At 47.8% G+C, this 19,857-nt stretch overlaps 1 long non-coding RNA gene and 1 pseudogene across 2 annotated transcripts; both read left to right on the forward strand.

Annotated features, from left to right (window-relative positions):
* Nucleotides 1–9,885: 9,885 nt before the first annotated feature.
* On the forward strand, nt 9,886–12,797 carry LOC119342167. Of its 2 annotated transcripts, XR_005165418.1 has the most exons (7): nt 9,886–10,015; nt 10,120–10,323; nt 10,582–10,839; nt 10,940–11,604; nt 11,723–11,857; nt 12,288–12,561; nt 12,669–12,797. It is a non-coding gene; the product is annotated as an uncharacterized LOC119342167 (long non-coding RNA). The 2 variants fall into 2 exon arrangements; XR_005165417.1 differs by having other exon boundaries at nt 11,723–12,561.
* A 5,425-nt stretch (nt 12,798–18,222) lies between these two features.
* On the forward strand, nt 18,223–19,569 carry LOC119339220 (annotated as a pseudogene).
* Nucleotides 19,570–19,857: the final 288 nt, after the last annotated feature.

Consider the following 19,857-nt stretch of genomic DNA (forward strand, 5'->3'; position numbering starts at 1 on the left):
GAGGAATCCGTCCAGGTACGGAGGGATGGGACCCAAGGGCCAAAAGCTGGTGGTACGGGCATGGGGGAACGCTGAACCCGGAGACAGGGGAGTGTGTTTACCGGGGCAAATTAATTAAACCCACCCAAGCCCTTATTAACGCAATGAGGGATGCTCAACAGGGGAAGATCAAGTTCAACAGAGAGAACGACGCAGAGTAAGGAACATCCATGATGTTGGGTTCATTGACCCACACATCGTTAATGGACATGTGTTGGAGCGTTACCCCGCCGACGTGGAGGCAGACCTGTGGCAGTTTCTTACAAAGCAGGAACTCAAAAGTGATATTCTATTTCCTTACCATTTTGAGTGAGTGTTTCTGTCTTGAGCACATTCTCTTTTGTTTACTCCATGCATGGTATGTGGCCGGCTAATCGATGAGTTATGCATGACGTACTGTGCATGTATCGTGTCCGCAGGTTCCACTGGATTCTGCTAGTAATTAAAGTTAACACCTCAGAATGTCTCGTCCACGACTCTGTGAATATGGATCCAAAGCTTTGGGGCGGCATGAGAAGAATGCTGCAGAAGTAATTATTTTCATTCATTTGCGCTCTATATCGATCGGCCTATTTCGTTCATTTCCTAATATCAAGTAACTAATAACTCTCTTGTTCATTTAATTTTCTTTGCCTCGTAGGGTTTGGAGACGGTTCGTAGATACAAAGGTCGGTGAATTCAAAAAAGAGCTAGAATTCAAAAGGTCAAAGGCTAAGAATGGTGAGGATATTCAGCCAGCGGGGACCAATCTATGTGCATACTATGTCTGTGAGATGATCCGGAGATACACCTCTGAGCGGGTTCCGAGTGATACCAATGCTCAGAGGAATAACCTCCGGATGATGCTTAGTCCAGAAGCTCGCTTCCGACCACTTCAAGAGGAACTAGCTGGATGGTTCAGGAGGGAAGTCCTCCATACTAAAGGAGAACACCATTACGAGGACGTAGAACTTTATATGCATTAAATTATGTATGGAAACTTGTTCAAAATTGTATATGGTCATCCGATGATATTGAATATATATTGTATATTCCTCTTGAATTCTTTTTGGTTCTAATTTCAAATTTGTTTGAAATTGTACATTCATATGCATGTATGTAGTACCGTAGAATATGTGAAACTCCTTCAAAATTAAAATAAAGCACAAAAGAAATAAAACAATACAAATTAAACAGAAAACAGGTTTAGGGGGGGGGCTAAAACCCTAAACCTGCGGCGGCCTTTAGTCGCGGTTGGCCAGAAGAACCGCGACTAAAGGTCCTCCGCCCCGACGGCCGCCTGGCGCCCACGTGGACGGGCCTTTAGTCGCGGTTCTTAAGCAACCGCGACTAAAGGGGGGGGGCTTTAGTCGCGCCTGTTTGGTCGAGGTTGCGCAACCGCGACTAATGGCAGTTGCGAACCGCGACCAAAGGCCCTTTTTCCACCAGTGTGATGGTTAAATATGTATGCAAAATAGGAACATATATATTACACATCATTGGACCCATGCATAATAATGGCTAAGTGTGTATACAAAATAGGAACATATATATATATATATATATATATATATATATATATATATATATATATATATATATATATATTACATCATTTGACCAATAACATACGTTTCCTGAGTGCTGACGTTTTCGTTTTTGAGTCAGCTTCTTTACCTTCTTGTCCGTCGAAGAATAATTGAGCCCCTCATTGTGACTTTGCCTTTTCCATGGAGTACGATTTTTCTTAGGTAATGTAGTATTGATTCTTCTTTTGACGTATACTTCATCATCATCGTCATCTTCCCTCATTGGGTTGCCGTGCTGATTATAGTCTTCCTCGTTGGCGACTCCATCCATTCCAATGATGTTCCTTTTGCCTCTCCTCACGACAACACAGCTGGGATTGCGCGGATCAGTATGAAGAAGCATTGTGTCACGTGCTTAGCGTGTACCCATGGCTCGTTTTTTGCGATAGCGTTCACGGTAGCGCTCTTGGTGTCGGGTATAGTCATGGTAGTGAAAATCCGGCTTTCTCTTTCGACATTCTTAACCCATCTGACACGGAACATCGTCGTGTTGTGCAGTCCAGAGTAGTCAAGCTCCCAGATCTCCTCGACCCTTCCATAAAATCGTTCAGTTGCGCCGTTGTCGCTACCGGTCATGCATTCCATCGTCACCCCTGAGTTCTGATCATCACTGTCCATATCTTTGGCCTCCGTGTAGAACGTGTATCCATTGATATCATATGCCTGATAGGTTACGAGGTTGGGCGAGGGGCCATGTGCTAAGGCGTATATGAGCAATCCGTCCTTAGAGCCCTCCTCCGGGGGATTAGCAATAATATGCTCTTTGAACCAATGCAGGAAAGTGGAGTTATGCTCTCTAGTAACTTCGGCGTCCGTCCTGCATACCCCCCGGTCACGATACTTCTTTGCGATAATTTCTTTGTGCAGTGCCACGAAAAGATCTACCTCGTCTAGGTGTTGTAGCACTACCAAGTTTGCTCTGTCAAAGTCGCTGCGTCGGTCTGAGTATGCCATGTGCAGTTCCCTGTGACTGTTGCAGTGACCATCTCCTTTGAGCCTCCCATCGTGCTTGTTAACGGGCAAACCAACACTAACACCAGGCGGCTGATCTGCGCCATATAGAAAATTCTCACAGAAAGAGATGCACTCTTGTGCCAAAATAGCCCTGGACGATGCTTCCACCCGGACGGGACATGTTACGAACGAATCCTTTGATGATCCCATTCATCCTCTCAAACGGCATCATGTTGTGCAGGAATGACGGCCCCAGGTCTATTATGTCATCCACAATATGGACACACAGATGCACCATCACGTCAAAGAACACGGGCAGGAAGTACATCTCAAGCTCATTCAGTATCACAACGATCTCTTCTTGTAGCCTTTGGAGCTGCTTCACACTGATCGACTTTCGAGAGATGACGTCGAAAAAGTTGCAGAGACCAATAAGTGTGTCACGGACGTGCTTGTCCATTATCCCTCTAAGGGCAACAGGTAGTATCTGCGTCATCATCACATGACAGTTATGAGACTTCATCCCGCTGAACCTTTTCTTGTCCGTGTCTAGATATCTGCTTATCTTTCCACAGTAACCAGAACTAACTTTGACTCCGGTAAGGCACTTAAAGAATTGATTGATCTCAGCCTGACTTAAGGTGAAGCAAGAAGGGGGGCAATAATCCTCTTTCTTTATTTTCTTGCCCTTCGTCTCCCATGCCTCTGTCTCTGTCTCTGTCTCATCTGACATTTTACGGGGCGGCATGTGCAGATCTTCCCTGATTTTCAAATCTTGCAAGTCTTTTCTTGCCTTCGGCCCATCCTTGGTCTTATCCGGCATGTTCATCAGTGTTGCGAGCAAGCTCTCAAGGACATTCTTACAGATATGCATTTGATCAAGGCAATGAGGTGTATCGAGTTTGTGCCAGTACTCCAAGTTCCAGAACACAGACCTCGTCTTCCATACCTTCAGCAGCGGCTCCGGCGCCTTTCTCATCGTCTTTCCCGGTGCGGGGCACTCCTTCCAGTTTTTCAACATGTCATCGATTTCGGCACCGCTCCGCTTACGTGGAGGTCCTCGATGCTCAGCGTGACCATTGAATAGATCTCCACGGTTTCTCCACGGGTCGTCCTGTTCGAGCCATCTTCGATGCCCCATGTACACGATTTTCCCAGACCCGCCATCTTTCCTTGACGTTAGCTGCTGAGACGTCGTATCATCCATGCACCGCGTGCATACGCAATATCCATGGCACACCTGGCCTGCCACATATCCGTAACCGAGATAGTCCTGCACTGTCGTGATCAGCGCGGCTCTCATGTTGAAATACTCACCTTTGCTGGCGTCCCATGTCTTGGCCGGTGTTTTCCATAACGTGTCTAACTCCTCTTGAAGTAGCCCCAGATACAAATTAATATTATTTCCTGGTTGTTTCGGCCCTTGAATAAGCATGCTCATGTGAATGTACTTCGATTTCATGCACAACCAGGGGGGAGGTTGTACATCCATACAAACACGGACCATGTGCTATGGTTGGTGTTCTGGTTGCCAAACGGATTCATGCCATCGGTACACGCGCTGAGCACGATGTTCCTTGCATCACATTCAAAATACCGATAGAAGCTGTTCAACGCTCTCCACTGGCTTCCATCCTTCACGTGTCTCAGCTTCGGATCATCTCCATCGCCGGGCTTCTTCCTCTCCGCGTGCCAGCGCATTAGCTTTGCTTCCTTGGGATCTACAAAATACCTCTGGAGACGGGGAGTGATCGGTAAGTACCATACAACTTTCTGGGGACATTTCTTCCCGGCCTTCTTGTATCGAGAAGCATTGCACACCGGACAGCTTGTTTTTTCCGCGTGCTCCTTCCGATAAATTATGCAATTGTTGATGCATGCATGGTATCTAACGTGTGGCAGATCAAGAGGGCACATGATCTTCTTGGCCTCATCAACACTAGTAGGACATATATTACCCGCGGGAAGAACATCCTTTAGGTACTTGAGATGCTCATCGAGGCTAGTGTCGGTCCATTTGTTTTTAGCCTTCGTCTTCAGGAGTTGGAGCGTGAAACTCAAGCGGGTCACCTCAGGATTGCAACCATCATACAATGGAGTGTTCGAGTCTACCACCAGTTGCTCCAGCTTAGCCTCCTCTCTAGAAGCAACTCTCTCAGTACTCATCTCCTTGCAAAGCAATGCTTGAACATGAGGGTCCCGCACGATTGAACTTAGTACCAACGAACTCTGCTGCGTGGAGTCCATGTCGTTCTCTCCGCCGCCATGTCCGGCCCCTTCTCCTCCACCATGTCCGGCCCCTTCTTCGCCGCCATGTCCGGCCTCTTCCCCGCCGCCATTATCGATCATCTCTTTGTCTTGCCCTGTGTCATCATTGCATGCCCCGTCGGCATCCTCAACATCGTCATCCTCATCTTCAATTATCCACCGAGTATAGCCATCCATGAAACCAGTCATGAGCAGGTGCGCTTCGACATGACCATCGTCATGGGGGTCGAGCCAAACTATTCCTTTGCATTTTCGACACGGACATAAAACCTCTGTCTGGTTATTTTCTTTCATGTCCTGCACCGCCGACCGCAACCACCTGTCCACCATCGTTCCACTGACCATCGTCAACTCTGCACGGTAATAATAAATAAATTGATTATAAAAATGCATGCATGCATCAAAGTCATACAAAAATTTGGCATGACCTTCCCTAAAAATAGGACATATATGGATCTAGAGTTTGCCCGGAATTCGCCGAAACGGAAATAAATCGACATTTCGGCAAAACATAGGCAACTCAAAAGCACAATTTGGCGTCAACTCATGCCACACACACAATTTCCACAAACATATCACACACACATAAACATATTTCCATTTTGCAAAAGCATGAAATTTTCATCACCTCTATCTCGAGATCGAGCACACGGTGGAGATGATGTTGTAGGGAGATCAAAAGTGCACAAAGCTCTTCTTGACAAAGATAGATCTAGTTAGGGGGCAAATAGGTCACTTAACTAAATCCTACGTCTACCTAGCTACCTAATTTGGGAGGAGACAACTTCAACTAGTTGAGGGGAAAGGAAAAAGAGAAAGGAGATGCATTAATGGAGGTGGTGTAGTTAGGTAGGAGTAATGAAGAGAGAGAAAGGTGGATAGAAGAGAGAGAGTAATGGGGGAGAATAATTGAGGAAGAAAAAGAGTGAGAGTGGGAGCATGTGGGGGAGGTAGGGGGAAGGGAAGAGAGGAGGGGGAGGGGAGGGACGGGTGGGGAAAAGGTGGTGGGTTGGTGCGGGTTAGCAGTAGCGCGGGAGCTAAAATGCGCTGCTGCTAAGGAATTAGCAGCAGCGCGCTTTGGGCGACGGCGCTACTACTAACAGGGACAAAAAAATGTGCCAATTTGAAATTTAGCAGCAGCGATCTCAGAAAAAGCACGCTACTACTACATCCGTAGCAGTAGCGCGGTTCGCGCCACCGCGCTACTGCTAAATGGAGTTAGGTGAACACCGCCGATCGATATTTGTAGCAGCGCGGTTTACACCGAGCGCGCTACTGCTAAAAACTTATCAGCAGCGAGTTTCCCGCACATGCGCTACTACTAATTAGCAGCAGCGCTCCTTTTTGAGCCGCGCTGCTGCTAAGATTCTGTGTATAGACTTTTCCTAGTAGTGTGTGGGTGGAGCCCGTATCCAGCAGTGCAAGGAACCGCTCCCCATTGATCATCACCGGCAGCAGCGTAGTCTTCTCCGTCCATATGCTCGCGAGTCCATGGAGGGAGACCACGAGGGCATTCGCCTGGGTGGGCCCCTGGGGAACCTCGTCGGCCAATGGGCCGGCCTGGTCGCCGAGCCCGGCGGCGGCGGCGTCCTCCTCGATGTAGTCTGCAGCCTCCACGTAGAAGAAGTGCGGGCAAAAGTGGCCTGGGATGTAGGCCTCATCACAGTTGTAGCACGCCCCCTGATGACGACGCTTGAGCTGCTTGGCCGAGGTGAGCCGACGGAAGGGGCACGTCGGGGCCGCGACATTGGCCGCTGTGGGGGCCTGGGCAGGACGCCCCAATGCAAGTGGTGTCGGTGATGGCCGCGCGCGGGGAGGGGGAGGGGTTGTCGGGCGGCCCGGGGCAGTGATGCCTGCTGCATGGCCACTGCGTGACTCTCGAAGGCGCAGGCATAGTACATGGACAATTGGAAGTCATGTGGCCTGCGCATCTCCACGTCCACGCGGATATGATCTGGCAGGCCGCCAACAAAGAGCTTGGCCCGCTGGCGAGCCATGACGCTCGGTGCGTGGCAAGCCAGGGCCTGGAAGCGGTCGGCGAAGTCTTGCACCGTGGAGGTGAAAGGCAGGCACCCAAGCTCCGCCAGCCGGCTCCCGCGTATCGGCAGGCCGAAGCATAAGATGCATAGCTCGCGGAAATGCTCCCATGGGGGCATACCGCCCTCGTCCTGTTCGAGAGTGTAATACCACATCTGCGCTGCACGTCCAGGTGCGGTCGGACGCGAGCGTGCGCTGCCCCCTGAAAAATTGGTCGCACTGATTGAGCCAATTCAGGGGGTCCACGGGGCCGTCGTAGGTGGCGAACTCGAGCTTGGAGAAGCGCGGCGACGGCTCGCCGTGGACGACGGAGGGGTACGCCTCGTCGGCACGGAGCAGCGAGGACGACAGAGCCAGTAGGTGGGCATCAGAGGGCCATCCTGGAACAGGGGCCTGTCGACACCATCGTAGGGGCTGGCGGAGCTCGAGGGCCCGCCGAACTGCATGGTCGGGGGCGGCGCCGGCGGTGGCAGCACATGCGGCTAGCCTGAGGCCGTCGTGTAGACCGGCTCGATGGACCCAGTGAGCCAGGCCGGTAGCGGAGATGGCGCAGGGGGGAACCAGACCTGGTGGATGGGCACCCCGGGCGCCGTCGTCGGAAGGCCCGGCCCCGAGCTCGCCGGTGGCGGCGGCAGCAACTACTGCTGTTGCTGCCCCAGAGCCAACCAGCACCCCGCCTCCCACACGGAGCAGCCGAGCTGCCAGCCGCCACGCCACCACCTGAGCCTGGCCGTCGGCCACCCCAAGGGCCTCCGCCACCGCCACCTCCCGGATCTGGGCATAGTCACCCAGATCCAACGCCAGCAAGATCCCCGCACACCCACCCCGGATCCGCCATGGGGGGAGGGCGGGAGGCACCGCTGGGATGCCAGGACGCCGAGGGGAAGGGGCCGAGCACGAGGGAGAGCCGACGACCACCGTCACCGCTGAGGAGGACCGCGCCCCGCGACGCAAGACTCCAGACGCGGGAATTAGGCGCCCTGCCGCCGCCTACGCCGTGCGGCCTTTAGCTGGCGACGCCACTGGTGGCGACAGGGGAGGAGAGCCGGGGCGAGGGAGGAGGGGGTGGCGCTAGGGTTGGCTCCCGGAGTTGCCCGCGGGAGCGACTCGGGGAGCGAGAGGGAAGCCCTCTAGTCTAATGCTTATGCACGTCCATCATGCCTTTTATAGTAGCCCCATGAATACGCAAAGCAACGTTTCATTCTCCCTCTGAAAACAACTTCCTTTTTGGACAGGAAAGGGAAAATACGAAATGGAGATGCTTGGGAATCGAAGTGCACACCTTTGAAGTTGAATCTAGCAAGCGTATTGCAGATGGTCCACAGGGAAACTGGATCCTGATCAAGAACTAAAACAGAAAGATTTCCATCAGGTCAGTGAGACCCTATGGGGAAGAAACGAAGGCTGCCAATGTTTGCAATGGATCTAACCATATATAGATCTAATACCTTCTTTTGGCGTGAAACCTTCACCAAGGGCAAAAGATACACATTGTATACCAGACGATGTCAGAAAAGGACAAGCATTTAATCCATCTAATTTTTATTCAAAAGCTGACCTGTATTTGGACAGGGAGGTTGAACAAGATATACTTACTTTGAGAAATACCCCCTCTGTCCCAAATTAAGTGACTCAACTTTGAGAGCGGCGTAACTTTTTTTTTTGAGAATCTCACAAAGCTTTATTACTGAATCATAATGTTCATAGGTACAAAAAGAAGATCGCCGGGTTGTCCTAGCCAAGTGTGTCGGCCAAACCCTAAAGATAACGCATGCTTTGCGAGATTATGGGCCTCCGTATTGGAGGTCCTATACTCATGAGTAAACGAACATGAAATAAAGGTAGTTGCTCTAGCCTTGATTTCCTCGACAATGGCTCCAAATTCTGCTGAGCTTCCCTGTCTGATTGCATCTACCACCACCTTGCAATCGGAGGCAACAACTAAATGGTTGATATAGAGATCTTCTGAAAGTGCTAATGCCTCCCGAACAGCTAGTGCTTCTAGCACCTGGGGGTTGTGCAGTCCTCTGAAAACGAGAGCTGACGCTCCCATGAACAAACCTCTCTCATCCCTGCAAACCACACCAACTGCGCCAAACGTACCTGGGCGTGACACGGCCGCGTCCACATTGAGTTTGTAGTAATCTGTTGGTGGTGGAATCCACGTACGGGGTCGTGGTACTGCTATCCCATGTGCTTCCTCCTTCTTCTTCAAAAACTCTATGTCTGATAAGTAAGCTTTGATGAAGTTGTCAGTGGCAAACGGAGTCTGGTATATATCCTCATGTATAGCTTTCCGTCTTGCACTCCAAATCGCCCATAAAGTAACAATCATCAACTAAAATTGCTCCGGTGGAAGAGAGTCATTCATGGCAAAGAGCCACAGCCGTGCGTCAGGTTCTGAGGTTGCCCACATGTGCTCGACCATCTCGGCTTCTGAAAGTGCCCACACACACCTAGACACATTACACTCCAGCAAAGAATGCCGCCAGCTATCCTGCCCTCCGCATAGGGAGCAAGCACTCGTAGTGGCCATATGACGATGGTTTAGGACATCTCCCGTAGGGAGTAAGTGTTGCGCCAATCGCCAAGTGAAAAAGCGCAGTTTCGGTGGCACTGACATGTTCCATAGCGAGTTCCACCCCCTCATCTCATGTTCAGAGTTGGAAGGATCCTCCCTTTCCTCCAGCCATGCCTCGCGCCCAATCTTGATCTTGACGTAACTAATAGCAGGACCATCTGAACCCGTAATCCTGGCCGTAGGTCCACCTCTAGGGATCTGGGCTAGTGGGCCTGTCAGAACAAATTTGCGTCTCAGGAAAATGGGTCGACCGACGAAATACGACGGGGAACAGTGGTGTACAGTCATTCACGGGCTGCGTTTTTTAAAGCAATGTGACGGCGACGAGCCGAGCCGTGGCTCGCGTCCGTTGTCGAAAGTTGTGCTGTGGATCAGAATTGCGTACACGCCGTTAGCTCCAAAAACGGCGCCGTCACGGGTGCCCTATAGTCAGTTCAACCTTTCTCTATTCCCTCCCCCTCCCGAGCTCGTCGGCGGAGGGCGAAAAAATGGCGGCGGCGAGCAATATGGGAGGAGCTGCTGCCCTGCCCGACAACTCACTCGAGTTTCTACTGGATCTGGTTGACAGGTAATTGCTCAGCTGTATTCTTCAATTCCTTTCGTCCTACTCCCTGCAGACGTGCGAGCGGACTATGGCGATGACAGGCCTTTGATTTGTTGAACGTGTTGTAGGTTTCCGCTCAGAGAGGTCATTGCGGACGTTCATCAGTCAGATCCGTTGGCGGTGAGGCTCGACCCCCCCTGCGCGGTTGTGGTTGGACAGTTCGGCGGCGCTGTTGAGCACATGAATTCTGGCGGCTAGAAGAAAGAATCACCAACCCAGTCCATGGAATCGACCGGCAAGGTGAACCCAGAGGTGCCGGGGTGGCCCAGAAGGTACAAATGAAATTAGTGTTCTTTCTGACTGGATGGTTTTGATTTTTGCAAGTAATGTCACATATTTTCTGTGTATGTCAATGGATGCATGGGGCTATGATTACTAGTGTCAGCTGGCTGCACTCCTAATTTTTGTGGTAATCCATGTGTACAATTAGCATAGATGTGTTTGTAGGTGGATCATGTCATTCATTGATTGATATACCCTGGTATATGAAAGATGAATGCAGCAATTAAAATATCTAAATATGATTTCAGGTTGAGAATTGGCCGTGCACCTCCGGATAGGGCACCCTGCCCCTGGTAGAGTCACTCCACTGGAAGAAACAATTCAGATGTACAACCATCGGACAATGTAGAGAAACCAGAGATTGGAATGAGTTTTGACTCCCTAGGGAAGCCTACGATTTCTATAAGTTGTATTCTAGGGAGCTTGGATTTGGTATAAGATATGGCAACTGTCGTCTGAATGTCGAGCGGACAAATTGTATGCAGGAGATCGTCTATGGATGCTTGGTTAGCAATTAAACCAAAAAAATCATGAAACCAAAGTTTTTTTTATTACTTGCACTGAATTTCACTTCTATGCTTAGCAAAATTTAATTTTCATTTGTAGGGAAATCCTGAGCAGCGGAATAGCTGGTCTTGCCGGTGCGAGTGCCCTTAAATGATCAGACTTTTTAGAGCTGCTCACAATGGATGGTTGATAGGTGAGCACCGGTCAAGCCACAACCATTCAATGTCCCTTACTTGCGGTGAAAAGGTTCATTGGCCGTCCCACATGCACATAGATATGTACACAAAAGACTTGGTGAAGCAGCTTAGGGGGAACAATGTGAACCTCAACAAGGTGTACACCATAGTTGGCAGCTTCTCCTGTTCATCTCAAAATGTGCCTTTGACAAAGCAGTCTTCTCCTGAATCTGTGTGGCCGGATAAGTCGAGACCAGGCTGCCGATGATGTGAACAAGACCCTTGCTGTGTTTAAAGAGATACAACGCAACGACCCAGAGTTCACCTACAGAATCCAAGGGGATGACAAAAGCAGAATCAAGAATCATGTGGACAAATGAAAATAGCAAGCTGCAGTACAAATTCTTTGGTGATGTCATCGTTTGGCACAATGTATCGGACTAATTAATCTCTATGACATGCCCTTTGGGTTGTTTGCTGGAGTGAACAATCACTTCCAGAGCATAATTCTAGCTGGTGTCTGGATGCGTGACGAGTAAGTCGGGAGCTTCCAATGGGTGTTCTCTGAATTCATCAACGTGATGAGGGGTAAACACCTGCAGACAATACTGACAGATATGTACATTGCTCTCTGAGCAGCACATATTACGACTAATATGTGAAATGTACATTCAGATAACTATGTTGTTTTATGTGCAAATTGTAGATCAAGCGAGAGACATGGAAGTTGCAATCAAGACTGAGTTACCCGGGACTGTACACACCTACTCGGTGGCCCCGATGATACGGTCGGCGGCAGCGGTGGCGTTATCTCCACAACGGGGATGTTCTTCCTCCACATGTACATGCTTTAGCAAATACATATATTTTTTCAAGTACTACTACATACATAAGAATTACTCTGAACTTCTGAAGTGTGAATTGCCTATATAGTGTCAGTTTTCAGAAAACAACCTTGTTTATGTGATGGTTCAATGGCCGAATGATATTATTCTTGACAAACTTGTTTTATAAAAACAAATGGTGTTGCAGACACGCGTCTTAGGAAAATCAACAAGCAGTATTGGTGGTTTGTGAGAACTGAACCTTTGAATCCATTGAGAACCAGGGTGCTGGTATTTTGAGTCCAGTGAGAACCTTTGAATTATTTGTTCAGGGCATTGTTCAGAATCTTTTGATAGGGCCTAGTTAGTCCTAAAAGCATACAATCATGTTGGAGTACTTGTCATAAAAGTTCCTCTCATTTCACTCCATTCAAAAAGCAATTGCAGATTTATACGACTGATCAGGCTTTAAACTTTGCTGATTGTTCGCGGAGGGACAACTTGACAGCATGCTGTTTCATCATATCATTGCAAATACTCTTCATTCAAAACTCTTGTGCCTTTTGTGAACACACGGTATAGTCGAGCATTCATATGGTGACTTCCAACTACAGAATTATCTCTGAATCGGTGAATCCACATCCTGGAAGCGGAATAATCTCCAAACCTCATGCTCGAATTGGTTTGCACAAGTAATTATTTACCAACTGGATTCAAATATGTGAGCATGGCCAACTGTCTACTATATTTTCCATTATGCCAATGACCATCTGCCAGTGCATCAGTTCTTATCCATCTCACAATAAACCTATTTCCGTTTTGTGCCAGGCAAAGTCTTCCAAGCAAAACTGCAGGAAGCAAGAAACCAAGCAGTAGTTTGTAATCCTGTTGAGTTTACTGAATGGACTTCATGTTTACTAAATGTTGAGTTTACTGAATGGACATCATATTTCAGAATTTTGAGGGTTCTCTTGGCTGTACACTGAATCTTGAGTTTGTGTCTTTCTGTACACTTTCTTGCTTTCTCAGCAAGAAAGCATCAAAACGTTGAGTTTACTGAATCTTGTGTATTTTTTACGTGCCTAGTAATCATCAGCTATACATACACTGTACTAGTTTGTGTCTTTCTGTAACTGAAAAGTAGACAAGCGTCATCGGCTGATTCTGCCGAGGGGGTCGCTCCCAAAACCTGCCGAACCCTCCATTCGCATTCAGGCCGATCAAAGAGGGTGCTACCAAACGGCTGCCTACCCGCTTTGATGCCGGCCAAACGGACATGACCGGAGGGCTGACCGCGTTGGCATTCACGCAACACGGCGACAGGGAAGACTCCGGCTGCTGCGTCTGAATTGAAACGGCACCGGTTCATCTGCCCGGGTGGCCGCAATGCCCTACCCACCACCGCATCTCCTCTCCTCCGCACACGTCCTCCGAATCGTGGAGCCGCCACCCATGGCCTCTCGGCCCATCGACCATCATAACACCAAGAACTAAAACCTTAACCTTGCGGTTTGTTGTAGCTGTCGGCAAGCTGAGAGCTGCCATTCCTTGCCACAAAAAAAACCTGAGAGCTGGCATTCCTCACAAAATATATACATATATTTGAGAGTCTGCCATTACTTGTGACTTGTGAGGAGCTATACCCATTGCGCAATCAGTGTGCACATCTCTGGGAGTATTTGGTGGCTTCGCGCTCCTAACGGCCGTTTGTACAGGAAGAAGACCGGATAGATTTTATGAAGAGGTAGGTGACCGTTTGGGGGCGCTGTCATGAGTTCCCGTCCATGAAACAGGAGGCTCCGTCAGGTGCGGATCTGGACCTGGACACGATCGTAACGTTAGCCAGCAGCAGTAAATGCGCGGGCCGGGTAAGATTTTCGCACCAATACGTGCACTTGTACTGCGAGAAATACGAGCTAGGGCAAACATCTCGAGGCGAATGGAAAGAGCAGATTTCGTGTCCATCTGAGCTCATGCTCAGAAGCGAATTTTTGCTCAACTTTATACTACTTTAGTACAAAGTTGTTTGGGATGGGAAGAGTACAAGGTAAAACATTATTATTTTGTCCTCTTGTGCTTCTCCAATTTCCAATGCAAAGAACATGCAAGACCATGTACTTATCTGTAGAGAGCATGCAAGACAATGTACAATGCAAGCCGGTGCTTATCTGTAGAGAGCAGATGCTTAATTAGGCACCCTGTCATAGACATAAGCACTGGTGCTTAAGAAAAATACAGTTTATTTTATTAAGCACCCTCTAAACATCTTGCATTGTACATGGTCTAAGAAGGCGTGAACCCTTAGCATTATGACTTCATGTTATCTATTCTTTGTCATCACGCTTGCTTTTGGCACACCCTTTGATGTGACCCGACCTGCATTTCGAACAGTCAATGCGGGAACAAGTTCAAAAAAAGACAAAAACAGATTGAACAGATGCATGAAAGCCTCATTGTTTTATTTACTTCTCTTCTGATTCGAATTTTGTTGTCAAATTTACCTAAGGCGCATATAGGGCACATGCATGTTCTCCCTAGCTCTAGCCCACGGTACTATTTATTTTCTTCAGTCAGTACCTAGTGTTCATACGAAAGAAACAAAGCAAGCAGGCCATTCGCCTATTAATTAGCAAACATATCAATACTTCAGTTGCAACCATTAGAACTTCCAAGTCCTAAAGGGTCTAAAGTCTCAACTTTCAAATGTCAAAAACAGACCAAATGGATGTGCTGCTTTAAGATGAATCCTAGGAAAAAAGTCTGGAGGGTAAATAAGGTAATTTCTTGGCCAGCTTCAATATTTATAACATGCAACAGTTTCATTGATTTATAGCATGCTGTCATGCATACCAAGAATTCTACTACTACAAGGAGTCTTCCTGTGCACAGGTGCCATGACGATATGCCATATAATCAATGGGTTAATGCATGCCGGTGAATTTGATCTTGCGGTGGTACGTGGCACATGGCTGGCAATGTTGCAAGCACGCAATCCTACATGATATATGCATGAGCACTAATTGCACCTATGTACAAGATAACTTCACAAAAGACAAAAAAACACTACTCCCTCTCTCTCAATTTACAGGGCGTGCGCGTACCCCTAGGTCGTCAATTTGACCAACCTAATACAAGTCATATATTACAAAAAATATACCAATATAAACTTCAGATGTTCTAATTTCAAAAGATATAATTTTTGTGTTATATAGTTTATATTAGGGTGATCAAATTGGCAACCTAGTTATACGCGTAGGACTTGTAAACTGAGACGGAGGAAGTAGCTGTAGCCGCGAGTGCATCGCTATCTTAATGCCGCAGCAAACACTCACCCTAGCCCCGATTGCATCACCACGTCTGCTCTTTTTAGGCACCAAACCTACATATGGATCTATCTTCAGGAAAGTGTGCCAACAACAAAACAAAGATGTTCAATTGATTTCTGTTAAGAAAAGGTATAGGACCGATTCCTTAACAAGGAAGATATATGGACGCTATTAAATACTTAATCACTTCCGGAAACAATGGCGGGGCAAGGATTTAACCAAGCCCAGTGCGGTTGCTGTCTCTGAGGCCTAATTTGGTCGGAAAGGTGAAGTTTCCCAGGGCACTAATCCACCTCGGGGAGATTTACATGATTTTGGTTGCGAGAGAGAGCGAGCGAACGAGTAGAGGGTTTTCTCCCCGACCAGTTGATACAAGGGATATCTACCCGGGGATGGGCCGTGGAAAGGTCAGGGCTCTTCCTCCCTCGCGCGAAACCAAACGGTGTTGTTTGCTTGCCCAGGGCGAACTCAATACGTGGTTTAGCCAACCGGGGAAAAGACAGGGATCCCTCGCAACCAAATGGGGCCTGAGTGAAGGGAGAAACCACGGAAGAAACACCCAGGGCCAACCTAAAATCACTAAAAACTTCTCAAAAGGAAAAGTATCCACCGCCATGGGCTCCAAGGCTTGCCACCACCCCTATCCTCGTGCATGTGTTTCTTGAAGGACTGATTGCGCACATATTAATTTTTATTGAAGGAAGTAAATCCCAGACGAAACGCCCTTCAAATCGAAACCTGTAAGGGTTCAATCATGGATGCCAGGTTCTTCTTCAGATAATCGAATAGCTAGCAACCACCAAATCAATCGAGCACACGCGCGCGCACGAACCGTGATCTGGAGAATCCACATACTGCTATCAGATACGCTATGCAACAATCGAAGTAGGCGCGACACAAATACTTTAACTAAACCAAACAGATTAAGCTAACGGTAGGGCACCGACAGACGCTTCAGAATGGTGCGCTCACTGGGGAGGGAAGGCACGCCTCCCGGCCGAGCGACGTCGGGATCCCTCTTCTCTCTCATCGGCGGTCGCCACCTCGCTATGCGCCTCCAGCGAGTAGAACGGTGGGGCCCACGTGGGTTTGGGACGGAAACGAATGGGCTTGACTGCTCATGAGCTAAAAGTGGCCCGGACTGCCATAAATGAGCTATCAGCACGCTCGTGTAGGGCCGAAGGACCTCGAGGATCGACCTGGCAGCCAAGCTAAAAGGGTCATGTCAGGCCGGCCCTAAGAACAAACATTTTTATGAATCACAAATTTTTTTATTTAGCATGTCACCTACATTTTCTAAATTATATAAATCATTTTTTCACTGTATAAATACTTTTTGAAAATGTAAAAAAATTAAAATTCAGGAACATTTTTAGATATAAATTACATTTTTTATGTACGATTTTTTATTAATTATCAGATTTTTAAAATTATATAAATAATTTTTAAAATATCAAGTACATTTTTCTAAAACACGTGACATTTTCTAAATGTCACAAACAGTTTGGTTACACATTATTAATAAATTTCTATACATTATTATTGAATATATCAAAATATAATCAACAATAAAAATAAAGGGAAAAACTGAAACCATAAGATAATAGGTACATCGTTTGGATCTGATACAAAGTTGCACAAGATCTTGCATATTCTAGAAAAAAATTTATCAATTGGATGTGGAATGGTTGCTGAATGCCTACATCAAATTTATACTATGTCAATCATTTCTTACCTATGCACAATTTGACTGGATTTTGTTGTCATTGATAGAACAACTACAAAAGCCATATCTAACTATTCAAGATACACCCTTAATCCTATGGTTTCGTTTTTCTTTCTCTTTATTACTGGTCAATTTTTGTTCTAGATTGAGTACTCCCTTCTTTTGTTTAGAACACTACTTATTTTGTACATGGGGGTTGAATTGTTTGTTCTCATTTCATCCAAGAATCGCACATGTGAGTATACCTGGCCATCCGTCTTGCCAGGTCGGGCTTCGGGTCGTGCCTAACAAAGCCCCAAGTAGAAAACCTAGGCCTAAGTCTGGCCCGACCGTCAGGCCTAGAAATCAAGCCCAAGCCCCCCATCAATGAAAAAGCCTGCCGAGCCTCGGGTCGAGCCTCTTCCCTAAATCACAAATATGGTAGGCCCAGGCCCAGCCTGACCCGGCCTTCGGGCTCAAAACCTAGGCCCAGGTCTGGCCTGCATGCAAGATCGGGTTTGGTCGGGCCGGGTCAGGCCGGTCGGGCCCGGTATCCCATGGCCAGGTATATCTGCAAGTGATCAAACTCCAATTTAGGGCATCTAACAAGGTATTGTCTGGAACAATTCAAGTTCTTTTTTGAGAAATGGATGACTTTATACACTATATTGGTCCTTGCTAGTTACTACAAAAGCATTTTATAAATATTAATGGTTTCATTATTTGTGTGCTTAAGTTGCTAGCAGAGTTGGCACATATTTCTCTATATGAATTAAAAATTATATTCATGAAGCTATTTTAAAGGCTTTTGTTTCATCGAGTAAGAGGGACTGAGCTTCTGCCTTCCAATTCAATGGACATATAATATGTAGCCCAAAAAATCAGGAAAAAACAAAAAAAATATCTACATGGCATGTCTAGTCTGCATAAAATACCGCTAAACTTTGATTTGGTGAATTTGGGGTACAGTGTGGAAGGAATCTTTAAATTCGAGGTCAAAATATGACCGAATATCGACTTAGGGGTAATTTTTGTCACAAGGGTATATCTTAAGAGTAGAAAAATGGAATTATAACTCTTTAAAAAAATTGAGCAAGTATAACTTTTTAATTAAATAACAAAAGCGTCGTTTGGGGGCGATAAACAAGTTTTGGGCTACCTACAGTTGGGCCTCGCGCGTGTACTAGGCCCAACCTGATTCCTCGCGCACGCTGACTCTCAAACCGGCCGCCGCCTCCGCCGCTGATGGAAAAGGAAAACCTCCGACGCCTGGCCTTACTATCCTCTCCCGCTCCGGCTTCCACCACCCCGTCCTCGTCCACCCGTCATCTCCACGTGCACTGCCTCCGACATGTCTGGATCTCCTGCCGTGTGGCCGGAGCTGCCGGAGGACATCCTGATGGTCGTCCTCGCCGCCCTCGAGATCCCCGACCTCATGCGCGCCGGCTGCATCTGCACCTCGTGGCACTCCGCCTACACCGCCCTGCGCAGCCTCGGCAAGCAGAAGCAGACCCAGACGCCATGCCTGCTCTACACCTCTGAATCCGCCGGTGAGCATGTTGCGTGCCTCTACAGCCTCATGGAGAAGAGGGTCTACAGGCTGACCCCCGGAGCCGCCTCTCCGCCACTGGTTCATCATCGGGTCCTCATTGGGCTTCCTGGTCACCGTCGATGACAGGTCCGAGATGCACCTCGTCAATCCAATCACCGGCCAGCAGATTGCTCTCCCTTCAGTGACCACCATCGAGTACGTGAAGCCCATCTTTGACGAGTCACGTTCTGTCCACGAGTATGAATACCCAAGTCACTCTTCAAGAGAAGCTTTCTTCACGCCGTCGATCATGCCTCGTTGCAAGCTGAGGGAATACTGCTTCCAGTTCAAGGCGTTTGTGTTCCATGATGCACCCACAGGAAGCTACATCGTGGTGCTCATCCACAAGCCATTCACTCACATCTCGTTTGCAAGAGTAGGGGATGATAAGTGGACCTTGCTGCGACCACACTGTCACTACCGTGACTGCACCTACAAGGATGGGTTCTTGTATGCAGCGAGTTTGATGGGAGAAATCCATGCCTTCGATCTTAGTGGTCCTGCTGTTACAATGAAGATTATTAGGGGCAGCGACGACGATTTTGATCCCGATGCTGTACAGATCGTTCAGGCTCCATGGGGTGGTCTGCTGCTTGTTTCAAGATTAAAAGAGTTCGAAGATCCTGACCCTAAAGTTTCTGCCCTGAATACTATGGAAATTAAGTTACACAGAGTTGATGATGGCGCAGAGAAGCTTGTGGAAATTGATTGCTTGCCTGACCATGTGCTATTTCTTGGGCTTAACGATACACTTTGTCTCAGTGCCAAAAATTACCCTGCTCTCAAGGGGAATCATGCCTACTTTACTGACGATCAAGAGTACAATCAAAGACGTAAGAGTAGTCGTCGTGACATTGGAGTAGTTGACTTGGGCAATAATAGTAAGGAGGACCTTGTGTCTCCTCAGCTTTGATCCACTGGCCTTCTCCTGTGTGGATTACACCCAGTCTTACTATGATGAAACTGCCATCGAATGACCGTTGGCTCAGTGGACCGTTGCGTGGACTCCCGAAGATACAAGAGGGCACCTTGAGGGCTCTCTATACCGCCCTTGGGATCCCATTCAGCCTTGGTCCAACTGGCATGCTCCAGTGTTTGAAGAAGTAGGTCACTTAGGCGCTCGCCGGAGGGTGAGCTTGTTGCCTAGGCCCTAAGCTGTGGAAGACCATGTGCAGCAGAATATGAAATGGTGGCATCGAGGGCTGATTATTCAGGAGGCCGCATGATGGCATCATGCTGTCAAGGTATCATCTGTATCAAGTATTTTAAGTTTCATGAACGTGTCTCCTTCGTTATGTGTGGGACACTGAAACTTTATTGTGTCTTATTTGTGATGTGTGTGTGGTTGTGTTTCTTTTATGACTTGTGAGAAAGTCGGAGAAATAAGAACTTTGT

This window comes from Triticum dicoccoides, chromosome 7B (assembly GCF_002162155.2).
Source record: "Triticum dicoccoides isolate Atlit2015 ecotype Zavitan chromosome 7B, WEW_v2.0, whole genome shotgun sequence".
Taxonomy (NCBI): domain Eukaryota; kingdom Viridiplantae; phylum Streptophyta; class Magnoliopsida; order Poales; family Poaceae; genus Triticum; species Triticum dicoccoides.